This window comes from Carassius auratus, chromosome 8, assembly GCF_003368295.1.
Source record: "Carassius auratus strain Wakin chromosome 8, ASM336829v1, whole genome shotgun sequence".
Lineage (NCBI taxonomy): Eukaryota > Metazoa > Chordata > Actinopteri > Cypriniformes > Cyprinidae > Carassius > Carassius auratus.
In genome coordinates, this window is record NC_039250.1 from 17,577,540 (window position 1) to 17,596,320 (window position 18,781).

General features: G+C 37.0%; 1 protein-coding gene across 5 annotated transcripts in view; it reads left to right on the top strand.

The window, feature by feature from the left end:
* Positions 1–1,362: 1,362 nt before the first annotated feature.
* Positions 1,363–18,781, top strand: part of LOC113107453 (nuclear receptor corepressor 2-like) — a 123,526-nt gene continuing 106,107 nt past the window's right edge. For all 5 annotated transcript variants that reach the window (XM_026269967.1, XM_026269972.1, XM_026269971.1 and 2 more), the window contains exon 1: positions 1,363–1,797. The gene's annotated coding sequence lies outside the window, so the exon portion shown is untranslated. The remainder of the gene's footprint in view (positions 1,798–18,781) is intronic.

Consider the following 18,781-nt stretch of genomic DNA (forward strand, 5'->3'; position numbering starts at 1 on the left):
TGAAAGGTTGATTAATTCTGGAGCGTCACGGATGTATGGCTGTGGGTGCCTGATGGCCGTGGGTGGCTGAGCTGCAGAGAAAAGGATTCAGATCATTAGTGAAACCACAGGTCATTTACTGAGCCCACAGTGTGATCTCTATGACACTATTCTTCAATGTTAAAACACTGTATCCACAGCTTGTGTCTCCACGGGCTTCAAATAGCCCAGATGTGCAGGGCCTGGAGAGATGCAGCTCAGGGGGTGTAACACATTCATGTCTCCATGAGCCATTTGCCAAAGAGTGCATGTGTTTTCTGGAAATGTAGTAATATTTCATTTGGATGACAGAACCTTTGATATTTAGTTTGGCCATTTTAAACTATTTTTGATCATTATGTAGACATTATGTCTGTGGTTTAAATAAGTCACAAATACACAGGTCTGGTAATGCCAAAGAGTTTTGGTTCCCAATGACTTCCAGTGTAGTTTTGTTCTTAGAAAAAACAATTAACTTAAGAAAATCAATAGGAACTGAAACTGTTTGGTTACCAACATTGTTCCACAGAAGAAAGGAAGTTATACAGGTTTGTATCGACATAAGTGTGAGTCAGGTCTGTCCTTAGCTGACGCAGGGCCCAGGACTGATTTTTGAGTAAACTAGCCCTGCAAACCCTCTCATATTATTTTGTATTCTTTAGATTTTAGACATTAAATTATTGACATTGTTTCCTAACAAAATGTAAAAATAAATAAATAATAATAAACAAAATCAAATAAATCAAATATATATATATTTTTTTTACAAATTTTTTACAATTAAAATGATGAATCATCCCATATGAATGTTTGAGCAGATTATAGTTTTAATTATGACACGGTCATACAGGATTAATTATGAAAATGAAATGTCAAGCAGAAATTATATTTCATATTTGTTACAGTTTAAGAGTTTGATCTCTCTCTCTCTCTCTCTCTCTCTCTCTCTATATATTGATTATATATATGTTTGTCTGTATGTGTCTGTATGTCTCTCAGATGAGATGATAAAAATGAGCAATGCTTGTTTAAACTCACAATTGATGCTTGCTACTTGTTACCTCCACACATTTTGTTCTTTAAATAACATGTTGAATTGTATTATTATTATTTACTCTGCATGGTTTCCAAATCACTTATTTATTAAATATTTAGTATATTATTTGCATCAGTATATCTTCATATTCTGTTCATATATCTTCTGACAAGTGGTGTGATTTGTACTGATGTACATAGCAGTGGGACCTATTTTCAAAAGGAGCGCACTGGCCCTTTAAGAGCTGAGAAACTGCACTTGACGTCCAGCGGACTCTTGCTTTGCCAGCAGCAGCAGTCAGTCACTCTCTCTCTTTCTCTCTCTAACACACACACAGACTCAAGTCATCTCTGAACCGCAGAGATTCTCCTTCAGTCGTTTCGTGTATTTACAGCCGCCGCTGCGAAAAACCACTAGATAGAATGGGCACGAGCTGCTCTTCTCGAATCACAGCCGTTTGGAGATAAGAGGGCGGAAACGCGAGTAAAACAGACAGAAGAGATAGAAAAACAGAGGAGGAGCGCGAGAAGGCCGAACCCATCGAGGGAGCGCGAGAGCAGCCTAGTTTCTCACGCGACAGGCGCGCGGCGCTCCAGTGGATTTGCGTCTCAACCCAACGAGGACGAAAACACGCCCGTAGCAATCCGTACATGTGGATTATTTGCGGAAATTTATTAATTTCCTCCTCCTCAGAAACTACATAAACGACCGGTAGCGAGAAGACCTTCACCTTCCGAGGAGAGGTAAGTTACTACAAGACGTTTTGACCACGAGTCTGTCAGCCGTTTATCGGTTTTAGGGGAGTCAAGACTTCTCAGAGCCGTTGTTGGAGTCACGGGGTTTGTCTGCGGCTAACGGCCATTATTCCTTCACTGAACCTCTGCTACATTGAATGAGCGTCTCCGATCAAGGCGGAAATAAACATCTCCGTGAAAACTGGCCGGCTAGTTAGCTTAGCTAGCGGTGTTTGTGATTTAATGTAGACGGAATGCCGTTAAATGATGACCGGCACGTTACGTTATGTATTCGGTTAGCTTTTTAGCATTATAAACAATGTTTTGCAAAGCACACTGTCTTCCGTTGAGCAATTTTCGGGGGTCGGCTGTTGAGCTAGCTGAGTTAGCTCGGATTATGTGTTGTTATATTGTATTGAATGCTTGGCTAGTTCTGTAGTAACGCTGCTAGACTCGAGCATAGGATGAGACGTATAGTTTCAGTATGTTTTGGATGTGGTTCTTGGGTGTTAATTAGATCCCTGCTATTTAGAATTTCCAAGTCAACATCTCATTATTAGACTCCAGATGGGGGTATCTTCACTCGTGTTGCAACAAGGTCCTGGTTTAGAAAGAATAGAGCTGCATAATGATGCCACTCGAGGAGCTTTAATAAATAGTTTTGTCAGTTGGCTGTTTTTTTTGTACTAGTAAAGTAAAATAATTGCAGGAAGACTGACACAAAACTTTTAGGAAAGTAAAATAATAATATACTAATAAATAACAATGAATAATAATCATATCTACATTTACACAGACACACACTTATAACGTGTGTGTATATATATATATATATATATATATATATATATAATGTGTATATATAAATGTATATAATGTATATAAGTGTATATGTGTATATATATGTGTGTGTATGTGTATATACATATATATGTGTATATATGTATGTATATGTGTGTGTGTGTATATATATATATATATATATATATATATATATATATATATATATATATATATATATATATATGCAAAAAGACAAAAAAGGGTTTAAACATAAAAACAATAAGTGTTAAACTGCTTTAAACTGTTGTTTTATATTTTAAAGGTTTTCTGTTTAATTTAAATGCATTTAGTTTTTTTATTTTTCTTAGCAAAAAATAAATATCATAAAATTTTCCCTGGTTTAGAGAAGGCACCCACTAAAATATTGTCACAATCTTCTCACATATTTACAACAAAAATCTATTATTATTAAAAGACTAATTACAATAACATTTAATGTGCTCCCTTATTCTTTAATATATAAAAAAAAATATTTACAAGTCAGAAGTAGCATGTTGTTAGAATTTTTACATAAATATTGTTTCAACAAAATTTTGACATTGTATTCTCCAAAAAACTTATTTAAATCCTTAAAAGTAGATATGTTATTTATATTTAATGTGCTATATATGGACATAAAATCACTTTTGTAAATTTCTTGTGATGCGGACATCTTAACGTATTTGAACCATTTATATAATAAATATACACAGTACACACAATATGGAAACAAAAATGAGACCAGGTATCTGATAGTTGTTTTATTTTCTGTCATTAATACAGCGTTGTAAAGTTGTGAAACTGCATATTTCCTCAGAATGACTTGTTCTCTGTATGAAAAATGTTTTGAATAGTTCCTGTGGCTCAAGTGGTAGAGCATTGTGTTAGCAGCGCAAGGTTGTGGGTTCGATTCCCAGGGAACACATGTTAGGTAAAAACTGTTATCCTGATTGCACTGTAAGTCACTTTGGGTAAAAGCGTCTGCTAAATGCATAAGCGCACTGGCCCTTTAAGAGCTGAGAAACTGCACTTGACGTCCAGCGGACTCTTGCTTTGCCAGCAGCAGCAGTCAGTCACTCTCTCTCTTTCTCTCTCTAAATGCATAAATATAAGAATTTGGAAGCTGCACTTTAAAAATATAAGGCAAATACTGTTATATATTTATATATATATATATATATATATATATATATATATATATATATATATATTAGTGCTGTCAATCGATTAAAAAAAATTAACTAATTAATCGCACAATTTTTTAAAATTAATCGCGATTAATCGCAATTAACAGACTGAAACTTTTTGGATATGTAAATGTAAAATGTAAATAATTAATGTAAACTCAAGACAAAGAAACTATTTAAATTCAAAATATGATTGTTTATTGGAATTTTTGTTTAACTTGTAACACAGATTTTCTCATGTACCTACAACATACCTGCAATAAACCATCAATATCCTCCAAATTAACTGTTGGCTTGAAAGCCATATTTATTAAAGAAATAAAAACACAGGCATGTAAGTATCATTTGAATTTCAAAACAATCAATGCCAATAAAAAACAAAAATGATTTCCATGTTGAATTCTAAGTGGACTGCAAAAAAATTCCAAAGTATAGTCATTGCCAGTGCTTTAAGTGGGCCAGTACGCACCAGTACTCAGTACCGCCACTTCCAAATATAGCTCTTGAGCGTACCGCCACCTCTCCGTGCGCCCAGAACGTGCTTGTAGCGTACCGGTACGCTCATTTGGACATCTGTTTTAATAGAGGTTTTAATCTTTTACCTGCACTGCCGATTTTCCAAGCGCCCTTCACAATGCAAGCTTCCTAATTCATCCCACCCAGAGCAGAAACTACATTACCAATTCACCCTTAAGTTATACAAGTGAATAGCGCATGTGTCGCTTTTCCCACTGTTAAGTGTCAACAACTCAACGTGGCCGGAGAAGGTGTGTGAAACTCGTTGTGAGTTATACTAAAGCAAAATCTTTTGTCTGATAAACATTACAAACTGTCTGCGGAGGTTGAGTCGTCCTGCAGCCCCCGCTGGCTGTTCATTGGCTGCAGCATCTTTTTTCTAAGTTCTAAAAAAAATACCGTAGACGGAAAGGCACAAATTTAGATATTCATTTATCTAATTAATCTATAGCCTATGCACAAAGACAATATGATCTTTTTGTCCCCTTTTTGTTTTAAAGCTTGATGGAGAGAGACAGCGCAAGTTGCTGCAGCTGAGGAGGACAGTGATGCACGCGCACAGGAGTGATTGACAGTTCGCGGCAATGTGTACAAAAAATACTCCGCTACACAATTATTTCGTTATTTTCGCTTAAGCTTATTAACGTTAGGGTTACAGAAAGGTCTGATTTACGCACTGTTACAGTCATTGTTTTTTTTTTTTTTTTTTTTTTTTAAACAATGATATTTGAGTTCATAATGTTGCTGTTTCTTGTGGCAGACTAAATGAAGAGTAATGTTTCTTGTGGCAGACTGAAGAGTAATCCGGCAGAGTTTTATACTGAAACTTTCCGTCTAAAAGTCCTTCCTTGGTCTTATCCATATTTCTTTGCACGTTGAACACACATAGGCCACAACTGGAAATAAAAAAAACTGCAACCGCGTTAATTGCGTTATTTTTTTTTAACGCGTTAAATATTTCAAATTAATCGAATGCGTTAACGCGCTAATTTTGACAGCACTAATATATATATATATATATATATATATATATATATATATATATATATATATATATATATGCATGCACACACACATACACCATTTGCCTCTTGGAAAACTGCCAATGTTACTTTTAGATAATCTAAAAGTGGGTGTCAGAGTTTAAATATTTTTCTCAGAAATTGGGACCACTGTCCCTACCCCCAGCCTCTCAAATGAGTATCCCCCTAGTATATAGATAACATTTAATGTTTAAAGACCAATAGTGCATGGGAATAGCTTTCACAGACTTCAACAGTGGTTTGTGAGCCCATATTTAGAGCTAGCGCTCATGCAGTGATGTAATGAAAAGCAGTTGTTCAGAGACTTTGGTTTCCTTCATTGTACTGTAAATATCACTAGGAAAGCATTGAGAAGTCTTGCATAAACACGACGGGTAACATTGTTTGTGGACCTCCTGCCCCCTTCACAAAGCTCTCTAACACCTTCATTGCTTGCTGATGATGAGGCTGGAACTACACTCCATCTCGGATGTTGTTATTAAGGGTCAATAAATCATAGTGGATACCAAATGCTTGTCAACAGCTGTTGATTTGCACATGAAAGGCAGTGGAATGTGAAAAATGGAGGCCACACAGCTAAAGTGTATTAGTGTAATTGGACATGGGCCAGCAGAGGGGCTTTTTTTCTCTTGAGCAGCATTCTTTCCCACTGTACATTAGAAGAGAACAAAGCACAGTGTCATAAGTGGACCAGCGAGATGCCTGAACCCAAAACAGAACTGGCCTCAGACAACCTCTTTGCTCCACAGGGCTGCCAGGACTCATGGCCAGAAAACAACAGATTTGTTTTGGACTCACATCAACTCCAGTTCCACCCCTCTGTGTTGTGTATTGAGTAATGATATTCTTTCTCGCTCTCCTCACTGCTCCATGCAGATTGTTGATAAGCACTGAAAATAAATGAGTTTGCCTTTTAAGCATTGTGTGCTGAAACGTGGAGCTAGTTTACCACTTTATCTCTGTCTGTTTTCAAAATGCTGTGCATAGAGTCTAATGCACAGTACACAGCAGTTTTGCAGCTGCAAGCTATATTACAGCCGGCCTTTTCCTTAATTCATGTCAGATGCTTTGTTTCTGCTAATACGAACCGCAATATACACACTCGAGGACTATTCAGGGACAAGATAAGGAGTTGATAGCTTACAAAGTGTTTGTCCTTGACCGTTCTTAACTTTGATAAATGAGCAGCTAGAGTGGAACAGCGAAGGAAATTAACTGTATGCAAAATGCTTTCTGTGTAAGCAGACTCCTTGGCTTGTCATCATGATGTCAGTCTTTGAATCGACTGTGGTGGACTGCTTTGCTGTGTTGGCTGTATAAGGCTCCAGAAGAACTGCTCCTCCTGCAGTCACTGTGTATTGAAAAATGTTGTTCTTTTTTATAATTGGAAGGGCAATTTGTTTTGTGCTGTTATAGGTGTTAATTATCATCAGTCTTGTTTACATATACAGTATTTATATATTTTTCATGTTTATATGTTAAACCCCATTCAGAAATTTTTCAGAGAGTTTTTTAAGATTTTTGAAAAAAAGTTTCTTATGCTCACCAAGGCTGCATTTATTTGATCAAAACAACTAGTAAACAAGTAATGTTGTTGTTACATTTTTATACAACTCTTGAGTATGGTTTAAAATGTAATTTATGCCTTTGACAGCAAAGCTGAATTTTCAGCAGACGTTACTCCAGTCTTCAGTGTCGCATGATCTTTCAGAAATCATTCTAATATGTTTTGCTGCTCAAGAAACATTTTGTATTGTCAATGTTAAAAACAGTTGTACTGCTTTATAGTTTTGTGGAAACCATGGTACTTTTCCTGGAGTCTTTGAGGAATCAAAATTTCAGAAGAACAGCATTTGTATGAAATCAGAATTGTTTGTTTGTTATAGCATTATAAGTGACTTTATTGTCACTTTTGATCAATTTAATGCATCTTCGCTGTACAAATGTTTTAATTAAAAGAATAATTTATGTATTGATTACATATCTGCTCTTTCTGTTGTTCACCTCCTTTAAATGCAGTATTTTGGGATGGTTTAGACTAACAAATCACACGTTACACATTATAGTTAATTAGCATGAGTTGCAAAGAGCACTTCACTATTACATTTTTTTTAAATTATATATATATATATATATATATATATATATATATATATATATATATATATATATATATATATATTAAAAAAAAACGCTTTCAAAGAGTATTTTTACAGGCCTTTTGGATCAATGAATATTCCTGTTAGAAAGTGGGCTATGAGCTTTCCCCTTTAACCTACTGTTGTGTTCAGTTCTCTTGCTTGCTATCAGCAGCAGTGTCATATCAGACACCGTTAGATTGCTGGAGTTTCCCCAGTGGTGGAGTGATATCAGCATGACGTAACCACTAGAGTTATATGTGTAATGTTTACACTGGTGTGTTTGTTAGCTCAGTGAGGCAATAATACCCCATTTCTGCTCTTGATGGCACTGTACCTGGAGAGAAGTTTATACTGGTCGGTCATATATAGGGCAAAATAGATTTCAATTTAGATTTTTGACAGGTTAAGAGAGATAAATGTGTCATGCTATTTAGATATACAAGTAACAAATCAGCTTATGAATGGTTAATGAAAGTTTAAGTAAATGAGTGTTGGATGCTGAAATGGACAAGCTATGTGACAATACTACACAATTACAATAAACAGAACTGTAAAGTCAGGTTTCTTTTATGCAAAATGTTACTTTAAAAAATCCTGATGTATATGATTTGATTCTATCAGAATTAAGCCTGACCAATCCCATTAGTTAAGGCAGAGTTTTGTACTAACTCCAGTGGCATCTGTCCTGCACTAGTGTTGGTCAGTTTTATGAGTTATGGCTGGGCAATATGGGCGACCGTCATAGTTACAACAACCAATCACATTCGTTTTCTGGTGTTGCATGAACGCGATTGGCTAGCTTCTGCTCTAGGGTATTTGCATAAAGCGATCTGTTTGGAGGACGTCTGCATTGGCGCTTGTAAAGTTGAAAAGTTTAAATTGGTTGCAAATACCATTTAGACTATTAGATTAATGGTCATATGCTGAAGGTAAGGGAGCCTTTGTTTTTACTTCAAGGGAGGTATATGTTAGTGTCCTTGTTAGTGGGTGGTGTTTTGAAACATTTGAATGCATTATTTGAACTTGAAGTGTCTGTTGGACTGTGGAGTGCAGAGCACAGCGCTCTTCTGGGTCCTTTAGAGAAAGGCCTTGATCTGACATCAATTTTGTATATGGTCAGAGTTGAGTAGTGCTGAGTGCCCCATTAACGTTTACTAAATTCACTGTCTGGAGGGTTTGACTGTCAACCCCTCACTGCTGCCCTTTACAGGGATTGGGCAAACAGGCGCTACTCACCTCTCCTCTACTCTCAGACACCTCCCGTTTTATCTTTACAATCAGTTCCTCTTTCTTTGTTACACAATAGTGACTTACACAGAACCACAGCTTAAAATAACATTGACGTACATTAGAATTTTTTTTAGTTTTTGTTTTTTTACTTCTTATGACCAGCATACATCTGCACCAGCAATTGTATGCATGCCAATTCTGTCGATTTGAAAATCTGTTGGCTGACTTACCCTCTTGGATTTGACTATAGAAGGTGGTTATTGCATAAATCCATCATTTTCACATAGCATTTCCTGCTAAGCAAAATAGAACTATTACAACTTCCTTTTTGCTTAATGCTTTATTTGCTTATGATGTAATTATGCATATTTCACACTCTTAGTATACAAATCCTTTCCTTCTTTGGATACATTCTTAATCAGTCAAAATAGATGCCCTACGGAAGTGAGCATGCATAGTGCAGCTGTAATCTAGCGATGCATTTAAACTAACTGCATGAACTCATGTTCGGTATTCTTGCTCTTTGTAAGTGTTCTGTAGTTGTCAGCTGCAGGGGTGGAAGTCGCAGGGTACATCATGATATGATAAGATTCCAATACAATAATATCACGAATACAGCGATTCTGCGATAATCAATATATTGCTAGACAATCCTATAACAATACATCATAATATGTCTAACTATGAAAAAAATGCCTGTGAAAAGGTTAAGTGCAAGTTCTGTCTCTTTATTCAAGTATAAGCTGATAGAAAATGGCACAAATTCAACAAATTTAACATGTTAAGTAAATTAATAATTTTATTCTTGGACATTTTAAAAGCTTACACATTTCTTTGTGTGTAAACAAACACATTTAACTGCTTATCAGCTTATATATTAGGGATGTAACAATTAACTGTGAGCCGGTTGAAAATGTGAATATGTGAATGTGAATTTAAATATGTGACATTCAAATCAGATGAAAGCTAAACAAATTGCAATTCATTTAGGTGTAGGAGTTTATGAATCCATGTCTGAGGGGAACTGTCGTTAGAAAAGTTTAGATGGTATTCTTTCCTTTTCATCTTGCCTCTGTGTAATGCATATTAAATTTCATCATTGCAGTACTGCTTTTAATGCTTTCTGAAGTTTACAAGCAAGGTTTTGTGTTTGATAAAATATACTAGGGGTGCATGATAAATATCGGCCAATAATTAATGTGCATCTCGTCAGTAAAGCCGGTTCTCTAATCAGTTGTAAATTCCATCAGGTGTGTGATTTCACATAGAGCAGCTGTTACTACACAGAGCCGTTGTTAACTGACAAGCTTCGCAAATCCACGCTGATACTGAACATGGATTTGCGAAGCTTGTTATTTAACAACAGCTCTGTGTAGTAACAGCTGCTCTATGTGAAATCACACACCTGATGGAATTTACTCACCTGATGACAAGATGTTTATTAATTAAAGGGCTGTGCAGTTAACCAAAATTGTTGTAAAATCATGATTTGAGCATGTGCGATTTCTGTATCGCTTTATAGCACGATTTTCCGTGGCCCCGACCTCCCACAGTATGCTATTCGACCCTATCACAATACAGCGTGCCTAAATTGTGAGAACAGTGCGAGAACAGAACAGAACAGACTGGGCATATGCATACGTATCTCCAGGTTCACACACTCTGTCTGTGATGCATATTTTTTCAGAGCCCATGTTAATGGATCAGAGCCTTCACACTGCATGTGGTAAAATATGCGAAAGATGAGAACAGAAAATGTTAGAAATAGAAAGGTGCGAAAATAATTAAATTCTAGCACATGAGCATAGAAAGAGTGAAGAGAGTGCAGAGCGTGAGGAGAGACAAGTTTTAAGTTTGCACATTCTCTCCGGGCATGCTTGTCTGGTTTTGTGACGGAGCAAAGGAAATCTGCGTGCGAGCGGAGAGATTTGTACTCATGCATTATATTAATTAATTAATTAATACACACATTAATGTGCTTTCACGTTACAATATGTGCCCTCGCTGCTGCTTCTCTGCACCCCATACACATACTGTATGCGCACTGCAGACAGAGTACGTGTGAAACTGTATAATATATCTATTTCCTAAGGCACCGCTACAATGAGCTCTATGACCACTGCATGACAAAAAGGAAAGAAAAAAAAAATCCCTGGACATCGGATTTATGTTTTTATTTATTTATTTATTTTTTGTCATATGTCTAGACATTTTGTCACACCTTTACTTAGTGATTATTTTGACTTATGTCTAGAGAATTCATAAAAGAAATTGCAATAGGTTTTTTCTGTCCATATCGCACAGCCCTAATTAATTACCGGTAGAGTTGTTCCGATTCCGATACTAGTATCGGAAATATCTCCGATACCACAACAAATTCTGGCATCGGCATCGGCGAGTACATGAACCCATATACCGATCCGATACCATTTTCTTAAAAAAGACCTAGTTATGACCGCAAGCTTTGCCTAACCGCTGCACGGTTCTTCTTCGCTGCTCAAAATGCATTGAAAACACAGGAAGTTGTGCTGTGTTGCCACAAGCAACCCCTGTTTAGAGCAGCGAAGAAGAAATGAAAACGCGTTAGCAGCCCTTATCTATATATGACTGGATCACTCATCACATTCTAAACTGCCAAAAGACAGTGAAACCGCTACTATATTATAGATCAGTGGTTAGCAGTATGTCTCTGTAGTACCGGTAGTTACAGACTCTCGAGTATATTCAGTACCGGCAACTGCGTTCAGTCGCTTCCGTGTAAGTCAAAACGCAGGGCTCCAGACAGTAGCCGAATATATACTAGTGTCTGTGAATATTAAACTGCAAAATACTATTTAAATATTACTCCCGCAAAATCTACATCTCTGTGGGTGACTGGCACAGATGCGCGAGAGCTCGCTGTTTTGTAGTCTCTGCTGTGTGTCATGAGGACACGAACGCATAAACCGTCACTTCATGAGAATTTACCGTTTCATTTGAGAATACTGTCATATCATAAACACAGACACTCAAAGATCTTCATGGCAGCCCATTAAAATAAATGTTTGGTTTACATGAGTAAATTGACAATATATAAAGCTACTGTTGTAGCCTACAGTAATAATAATACATCTCTATAATAATAATAATTATGCCTAGATGGTTGCTTGTTTTTTACTTGTTTTGTTGTAAAGAGATTATCTGATTAATAGATCTTTTTTTATATTCCTAGACTTATTTGTTGCAGTTTTTTTATACAGTTATATTGTAAAACTTAAATACCTTTTTTAGTTTGCGGTGTTAGATTTTTGGCTGCATTTGAAGTTCTTTTTTGCATAAGAAAATAAATAATACTGTCAAATTCATGTTAGATAATAAAAATACTGTAATAAATACAGTAGTTCACCATGTATTTGTTCATGTTTTATTGAGGGATCTGTCTGAAGCACACCATAAAAAAATTCTAGCAATTTACACAGGGCTAGTAGTATATACAGCTGTATATACAGATATACACCCAGGTATCGGATCAGTACTCGGTATCGGCCGATACCCTGAGGCCAGGTATCGGAATCGGTATCGGGAAGAGAAAAAGGGTATCGGAACATCTCTAATTACCGGTCGATATTTATCGTGCACCCCTAAAATATACACCAATTACAAGTAGGCCATCCTTTTGTTTCTAAATGTATTATTTAATTGTTGTACCTCAGGTTTCAAACTATACCTTTTCCAAGTTATATATTTTGAACAACTTGGTTATTTTGTAGCCTGCCCTAGGTTTACTTCTCATTTTATTGACTATTTCAGACAGTGTTTGAATTCTGTTTTATCACCCATTCTGTTTGAGAGGATTTAGCTTTCACTGACAGTCTCTATGGGCCCTATCTTGCACCCAGCGCAATTGACTTTGTACACCGACGCATGTGTCATTCCTATTTTGCACCCGCGCAAAGCGCGCTTTTCCCTCCACAGAAGCACGTCGCTAAACTAGTGAATGAACTTGCGCTCCCTGGGCGGTTCAGCGCAAAAAAGGAGGCGTGTTCCGGCGCAAACAATCCCTGGTGCTATTTTGCTGTTCCATTAAACAATTGCGCCACTGACCAGAAAAAACCTGGTCTAAAGTCAGTGGCGCGTTGCGCGTTGTTCATTATGCTATTTTAAGGGCGCATGCTTGACCATAATGTATAGCGTGCACAACGCGCATACACTTTGCTCATGTAATCTACACAGATGCAACAGTTATTTTTGCAAATCATAAATTGTTACACTAAAAAAATATTAACACATGAGATGACGGAAATCATTGTGGTGTGACACGAAGATGTGAAAAAAATAGGCATAAATCTAGCTTACAAATTATTCAGGCTAATTATTCTCCCATCCCCATACAACACAACTTCTCTGTCTTTCACTGCTCTTACAAAAACATCAGTCTCCTCGGCTGTGAACCGCTCCTGGCGTGCGCCTGGTAAATACGCCATAATAATAGCAATCCATAATGGAACTTGCGCACCTGCTTTTAAAGGGAATGTTGGACGACGCTCTGATTGGTTTATTTCACGTTACGCCCAAACCACACCTATGAATAATGAAGCTACTTCAGACCAACCCATTTTAGATTTGCGCCGGGCGCAAGAGCCATTTATCCCGCCGGGAAAATAGCAACAGCGCCGAGACCCGCCCACAAACTTACTTGCGCTTTGCGCTTTGACACTTGCGTTTCAGATCGTTAAAATAGGGCCCCATCTCTTACATGTGTGTTTTGAGTTTAACTAGGCTGTTCTCTGGTTTCTCAGTGCTCATGGCAGCCCTTTGCACTTGGACCTGAAAATAAGGATAGTTAAAGGGTTACTCCACCCCAAAATGAAAATCATGTCATTAATCACTTACCCCCGTGTTGTTACAAACCCCAAAAAGCTTAGTTTGTCCTCAGAACACAATCTTAAGATATTTTGGATGAAAACCGGGAGGCTTGTGACTATAATGTGTCAGCCACGACAGAAGGATATGTTTTCCAAGTGTATCTCGCTGCATTAAATAGAGATTGAACCATTGATAGCAGATAGACTGTTCTGATAATGTCTTTCATACTTTTCTGGACCTTGACAGTGCAGTTTACTTGGAAGCCAATGGGACAGTCTCTAGCCTCCCGGCTAGAGACTGTCTAGCCAAAATATCTTAGATTGTGTTCCGAAGACAAATTAAGCTTTTACTTAATTTACTTACTTTGATCTACATGGGGGGAAAGTGATTAATGACTAAATGTTTATTTTGGGTGAAATAACTATGTGTGGGCTCACTCATCCATTTGATGTGTTTTCTTCATTGTCCTTCATTGTGTTTTCTCTGCTGCAGCAATTGTGAGGGAGTATTGGTGGTGACTCTCTCTGCCTCAGGGTTTTGTACTCGCTGGCCCATTATGAAACAAGCAACTGCTTATGAAACAGAATGTGAGGGGTGGACAGTTTTGCGTAGCAGAGCCTATAGCAGCTGTGTGTGTAAGAGCTGGTGAAATTGACAGATGTGTGTGAAGATGGAATAGAAACAAGCTTTGCCTTCCTGCTATCAGCCACTTCTTACTGTTGATCTCACTGGATCTTTCTCCACTCAAGTCACTCTGAATGTGAATGCCAGCTTAAGGATTTCTTTGCATGATCTAGGATATATTGTGTGTGTTGAATGAGGCCAGCGATCTTACATCCTATCCAAAAACAAAAAGCTTGTTTTCTTGATGTAAACCAAAACTGCTGTTTCCTTATAAAAACAAAAGTAGCTAATGAAGTTATGATGAAAAAAAAATCAAATGGTCAGTTAAATAATAAAGGAGGCAGGGAAAAGTAACCAATTTGAGATGGAGAACTAATTCAGGCCAGGAAATGACAAGACGGTGGAACTTGCCTGTTGGAAAAATCCCTCTGACACTTCCTATGTCCCATTGTTTTCTTTACAAGTCTGTAGGATTGTTCAGAGTGGCCCATTTAGAGATATAATCTGGCTGCAGCTCAGCATTTGGAATATAAATATGTTTTAGCCATCATCCTTTTAAATCTCCAAGTGCTTGTTCCTAAACTGTAATAAATTCTTCATTCCTCATGTAATTTTGTATGAATACTTCACAGGTTTCTGTTCTATGCTCAATGTTATGTATGAGGTCTGTAGTTTGTGGATTTTATATGGTAGTTGGTCCCAGGATGAGTTTGCTTTGTGTGTGTGTGTGTGTGTGTGTGTGAGTTTCTGGCAGCATAATAAAGTATTGACTCATGTGGAAGAGTGCCCATGACTTTACTGGAAGAGGAGCTGTGCTTTCTATCAGTGTCTGTTGATCTCAAATCAGCAGCAGTCTACAGTAAGCAGAGGCTGACTGTTTAATCTGTGGTAATCAGCACTGACAGCAGTGTTCAGATATCTTCAAATATGAACACTGATAATAGAAATTATTTCCCCGCAATATAACGTTATGTGGTCCAGGGTCACAAATCAGTCATAAGTAGCATGGGTATATTTGTAGCAATAGCCAACATTGCATTGTATAGGTCAAAATGATCCTTTTTTTTATTTTTTATGACAAAAATCATTAGGATATTAGGTAAAGACCTTTTATTTTTTTGCACCCTCAGATTTCAGATTTTCAAATAGTTGTATGTCGGACAAATATTGTCCAATCCTAATAAACCATACATCAATGAAAAGCTTATTTATTTTAAATGATGTATAAATCTCAATTTCAAAAAAATTTACCCGTTTTGTGGTTCAGAATCAAAATGCTTTTGACAATGATCAACACAGAGAATCTAAAGTGTTACTACAATTTGAAATTTTGAAAATGATGTAAATCATTAGCTTCTAAAATGGGACTTCACCTACATTGTTAGACTAAATCTGAATTTTTTCAGATTTACTCTTTGTGGGTATAATTGCATCTAGGGTTGTATTTGGGCTGCACGATTAATTGAATGCATTTGTCATGAGCATCTTGTCATCTTGATAGTTCTTATTCTTTTAATAAGTTTTTTTTTTTAATGATATTAAGATCTTTGATCCCATAGAATTTTCATAGTCCTTGTCACCAATGTCGATATCAAACATATTGTAAGGGAAACAGGTCAATTTAGCTCAAAGGGAATCATTTAAGATTTTAAAGGGAATTGGAACAGAATCACTGTTTCACGGCTGTTCACGGAGACGCCCTGCGATTCAGTGAACTAGCCGTTTAACATCAAATCTGCGCTGGATACTAATATCCAAACTATAGTGAAAACACTATTAATTAGCACAGTAACAAGATCGGCAGTTTAAGACATTAACTTGTAAGCACAAAACACAAGATACTTCTCTTTTCAATATGAATAAGGCTTTATTAGATAAATCTAAGACATATAAACTTATCTAACACATAAACGCACGCACACACACATTCACACAAGTTGCAGGAAGATCGAAAGTTAGGGAAAGATGAGTTTAAGAGAATGGAAATATGGAATCCCAAGTTCACAGCAATACGTTAAATTGCATAAACATGAACAACCATCAATCACGTAATTAGCCCTCGCATTGAGTTCCTCAGTGAGGTTAATATTATATTAGATACACCAGCACAAATGTCAGAGTCTGGAGGTAAAGTTACTTGCGTCTCCTGTGAAAAAAGAAGTCTCGGTGAAAGGGCTATCCCGAGGTCGTTGATTGGCTGGAAGTTCAGTCTCTGAAGTGACGTCTTGGGGAGCCCGTTGTTGTTGGGCATTGGCTGAAAGTGCAGATTCGTGTGCGCTGGTTGAAGTTGAACGGAAGTTACAAAACTTAACTCAGAACACGAAACTCTCAAACGGAAAAGAAAAGAAATAAAGTTTGACGAGACTAGGTTGTGTTCCTTCTCATCGTGGCTAAGTAGCAGCAGGCTGAAGCATGCAGAACCGCGCTCAAAGAACAATGATGACTAACCAGCATGGCTAGAAGCTACAAGCTAGCAGAAGCATAGCTAGAGACTAGAAACAGACATGGCTAATAGCAGCAGCATAGCTAGAGACTAAAAGCAGACTAAAAGCCAGGCATGACTGATAGAACAAGCAATGCTAGAACTAAAAGCTAAAGCTAGGTAGCAAAGCTACAAGCTAAAAGCTAAGAGCAGGCATGACTAATAGCAGAGACTTAAAAGCCGACTAAAAGCAAAATTTCATGGTGTCCAAAGTATTTAAACTTCCCTGTTCGACACAACTCAAATGTTGCCTTGACCAATCAGATATGTTCTTGGCTCGGGGATATCATAAATCATTTGTTTATCTTACCAAGCATGTGGTTCCTGCCTCGCAGGGTCTAATTTTGGACATGATTCCTATAACACGATTATGATATATTTTACAAATAACTGATTGTCAGGACAATATCAAGCAAGAAAATTCGATTATATCAATACTAGACATGACTATGTATCCTATAGTTATCAAAAGACATACACAATAAGTGATTATACATGATAGTCAAATGTGTGGGTTACACGTAAATGAATATGGAGTTAAGCAATGGAATGATTCATTTATAAGTCTTTTTGAGTTCATTCTGGTCCATATATCTGTACGGAAGAAGTTTCTTTGCCATTCTCTGGCAAAGGACTTTTCTGTGAAGACAGAGGTGTAAAGCCCCCCCCATTTCAGTCTGGTTCTGCTGGGGGGGGGGGGGGGGTCAATGGGACTTGTGCAGTACTCTCATGGGTTTTCATGTGATGTCCAGCGTTGCATTTCAATTACAGACAATAAATTTGACAATCTCTTCTTAGAATTAAAGTTGTCAATAATTGTTCTATTGGTGTTAATGTTGAAAGCTGTTGTGTGAACAAGTTGGTTGGTTGGTTATCTTGCTTGGTTCTTGTGGCACTAGAACTGATTTATGACTTCCTGAGGAGTTCGGCTCTCGTGTTTCAATGCATACAGCTTTGATAGACTCTTTAATTTGTCTGGTTCGACTCATTTCTGTTACAATATAAACATAAATAAATAATAATAAAAAACTCAAGCTCACTGGAGATAAATAAATTGTCAGTGATTAAATAAGAACAAAAAAAACTAATTACAAGCAATCATCATTATTTGCATTATCATTACTTATATATTTATTTGCTTCTTATTATGGTTACAAAAGTGATTTAGTCAAGAGCAGTGAGAGATTTTCATGAATGGCAGACAGGACGAATATTGGACAGCTTCCCCTTTAAGACTGAAGTCCAGATCCTATATACTGTTACATATGCACTTTCTCTCGCAACTGTTTACATTCCCTCAGGACCTTAATGAATGTGTTTATGTGAGGATACTTGCATTTGGACACATATAAGTGTTTATGCAATGGTTCAAAGCCAATAATGCGGCAAAAATGCTCACAAGCTCTATTAGCAGCTATTTTACAAATAATAATGCAGCCAGGAGATGGTGTAATTCAATGAGTGGTTTCCACATTTTTTTAAAACTTAAATGCATGAAAATAATATTTTCTATCACTTTGTTTTTCACTCTTGAAATTACCTGCATACTAAATAATCTGTCCCTCCGGTATCGGCTCCGATCCTGGCATTTTCTGCAGATCGGGTATCAGACAGATCCTGTGTATACTATTCTGTGTTATTGTTGAGCCCCATGAAAGGCACAAAAACATTATAAATCACCAAAACGTTTTCAAGAACATATTTGAGGTGTTCTGAAGCTGTTCAATAGTTTAGTGTGAGGTACAGATTAATATTGAAGTCATTAAATTAAGTTCACATAGGCCCCATTTACACTGCATGATTCAAGTGATCCAATTCCGATTTTTTCCTTTCATGTGGTACAGATCGGATATGACCAGTGAACATGTAAGCAGGAAAAAAACGCATGGATTCCGATGTTCTCAGATCGGATTCAGGCCTCATTCATATGTGGTAATAAATCGGAATAGAACAAAATAAAAAAATAAAGACTGCAAGTGACGTCGCTAACGGAAGTGCAAGTGTCTGAGAGTGCAAGTCTGAGAGTGCAAGTGCAAGTCTGCAGCCAGACCCTTCTCAAAACTTCACACAGCTACTGTTCCGCCAACAATCCCGAGCGTCTTT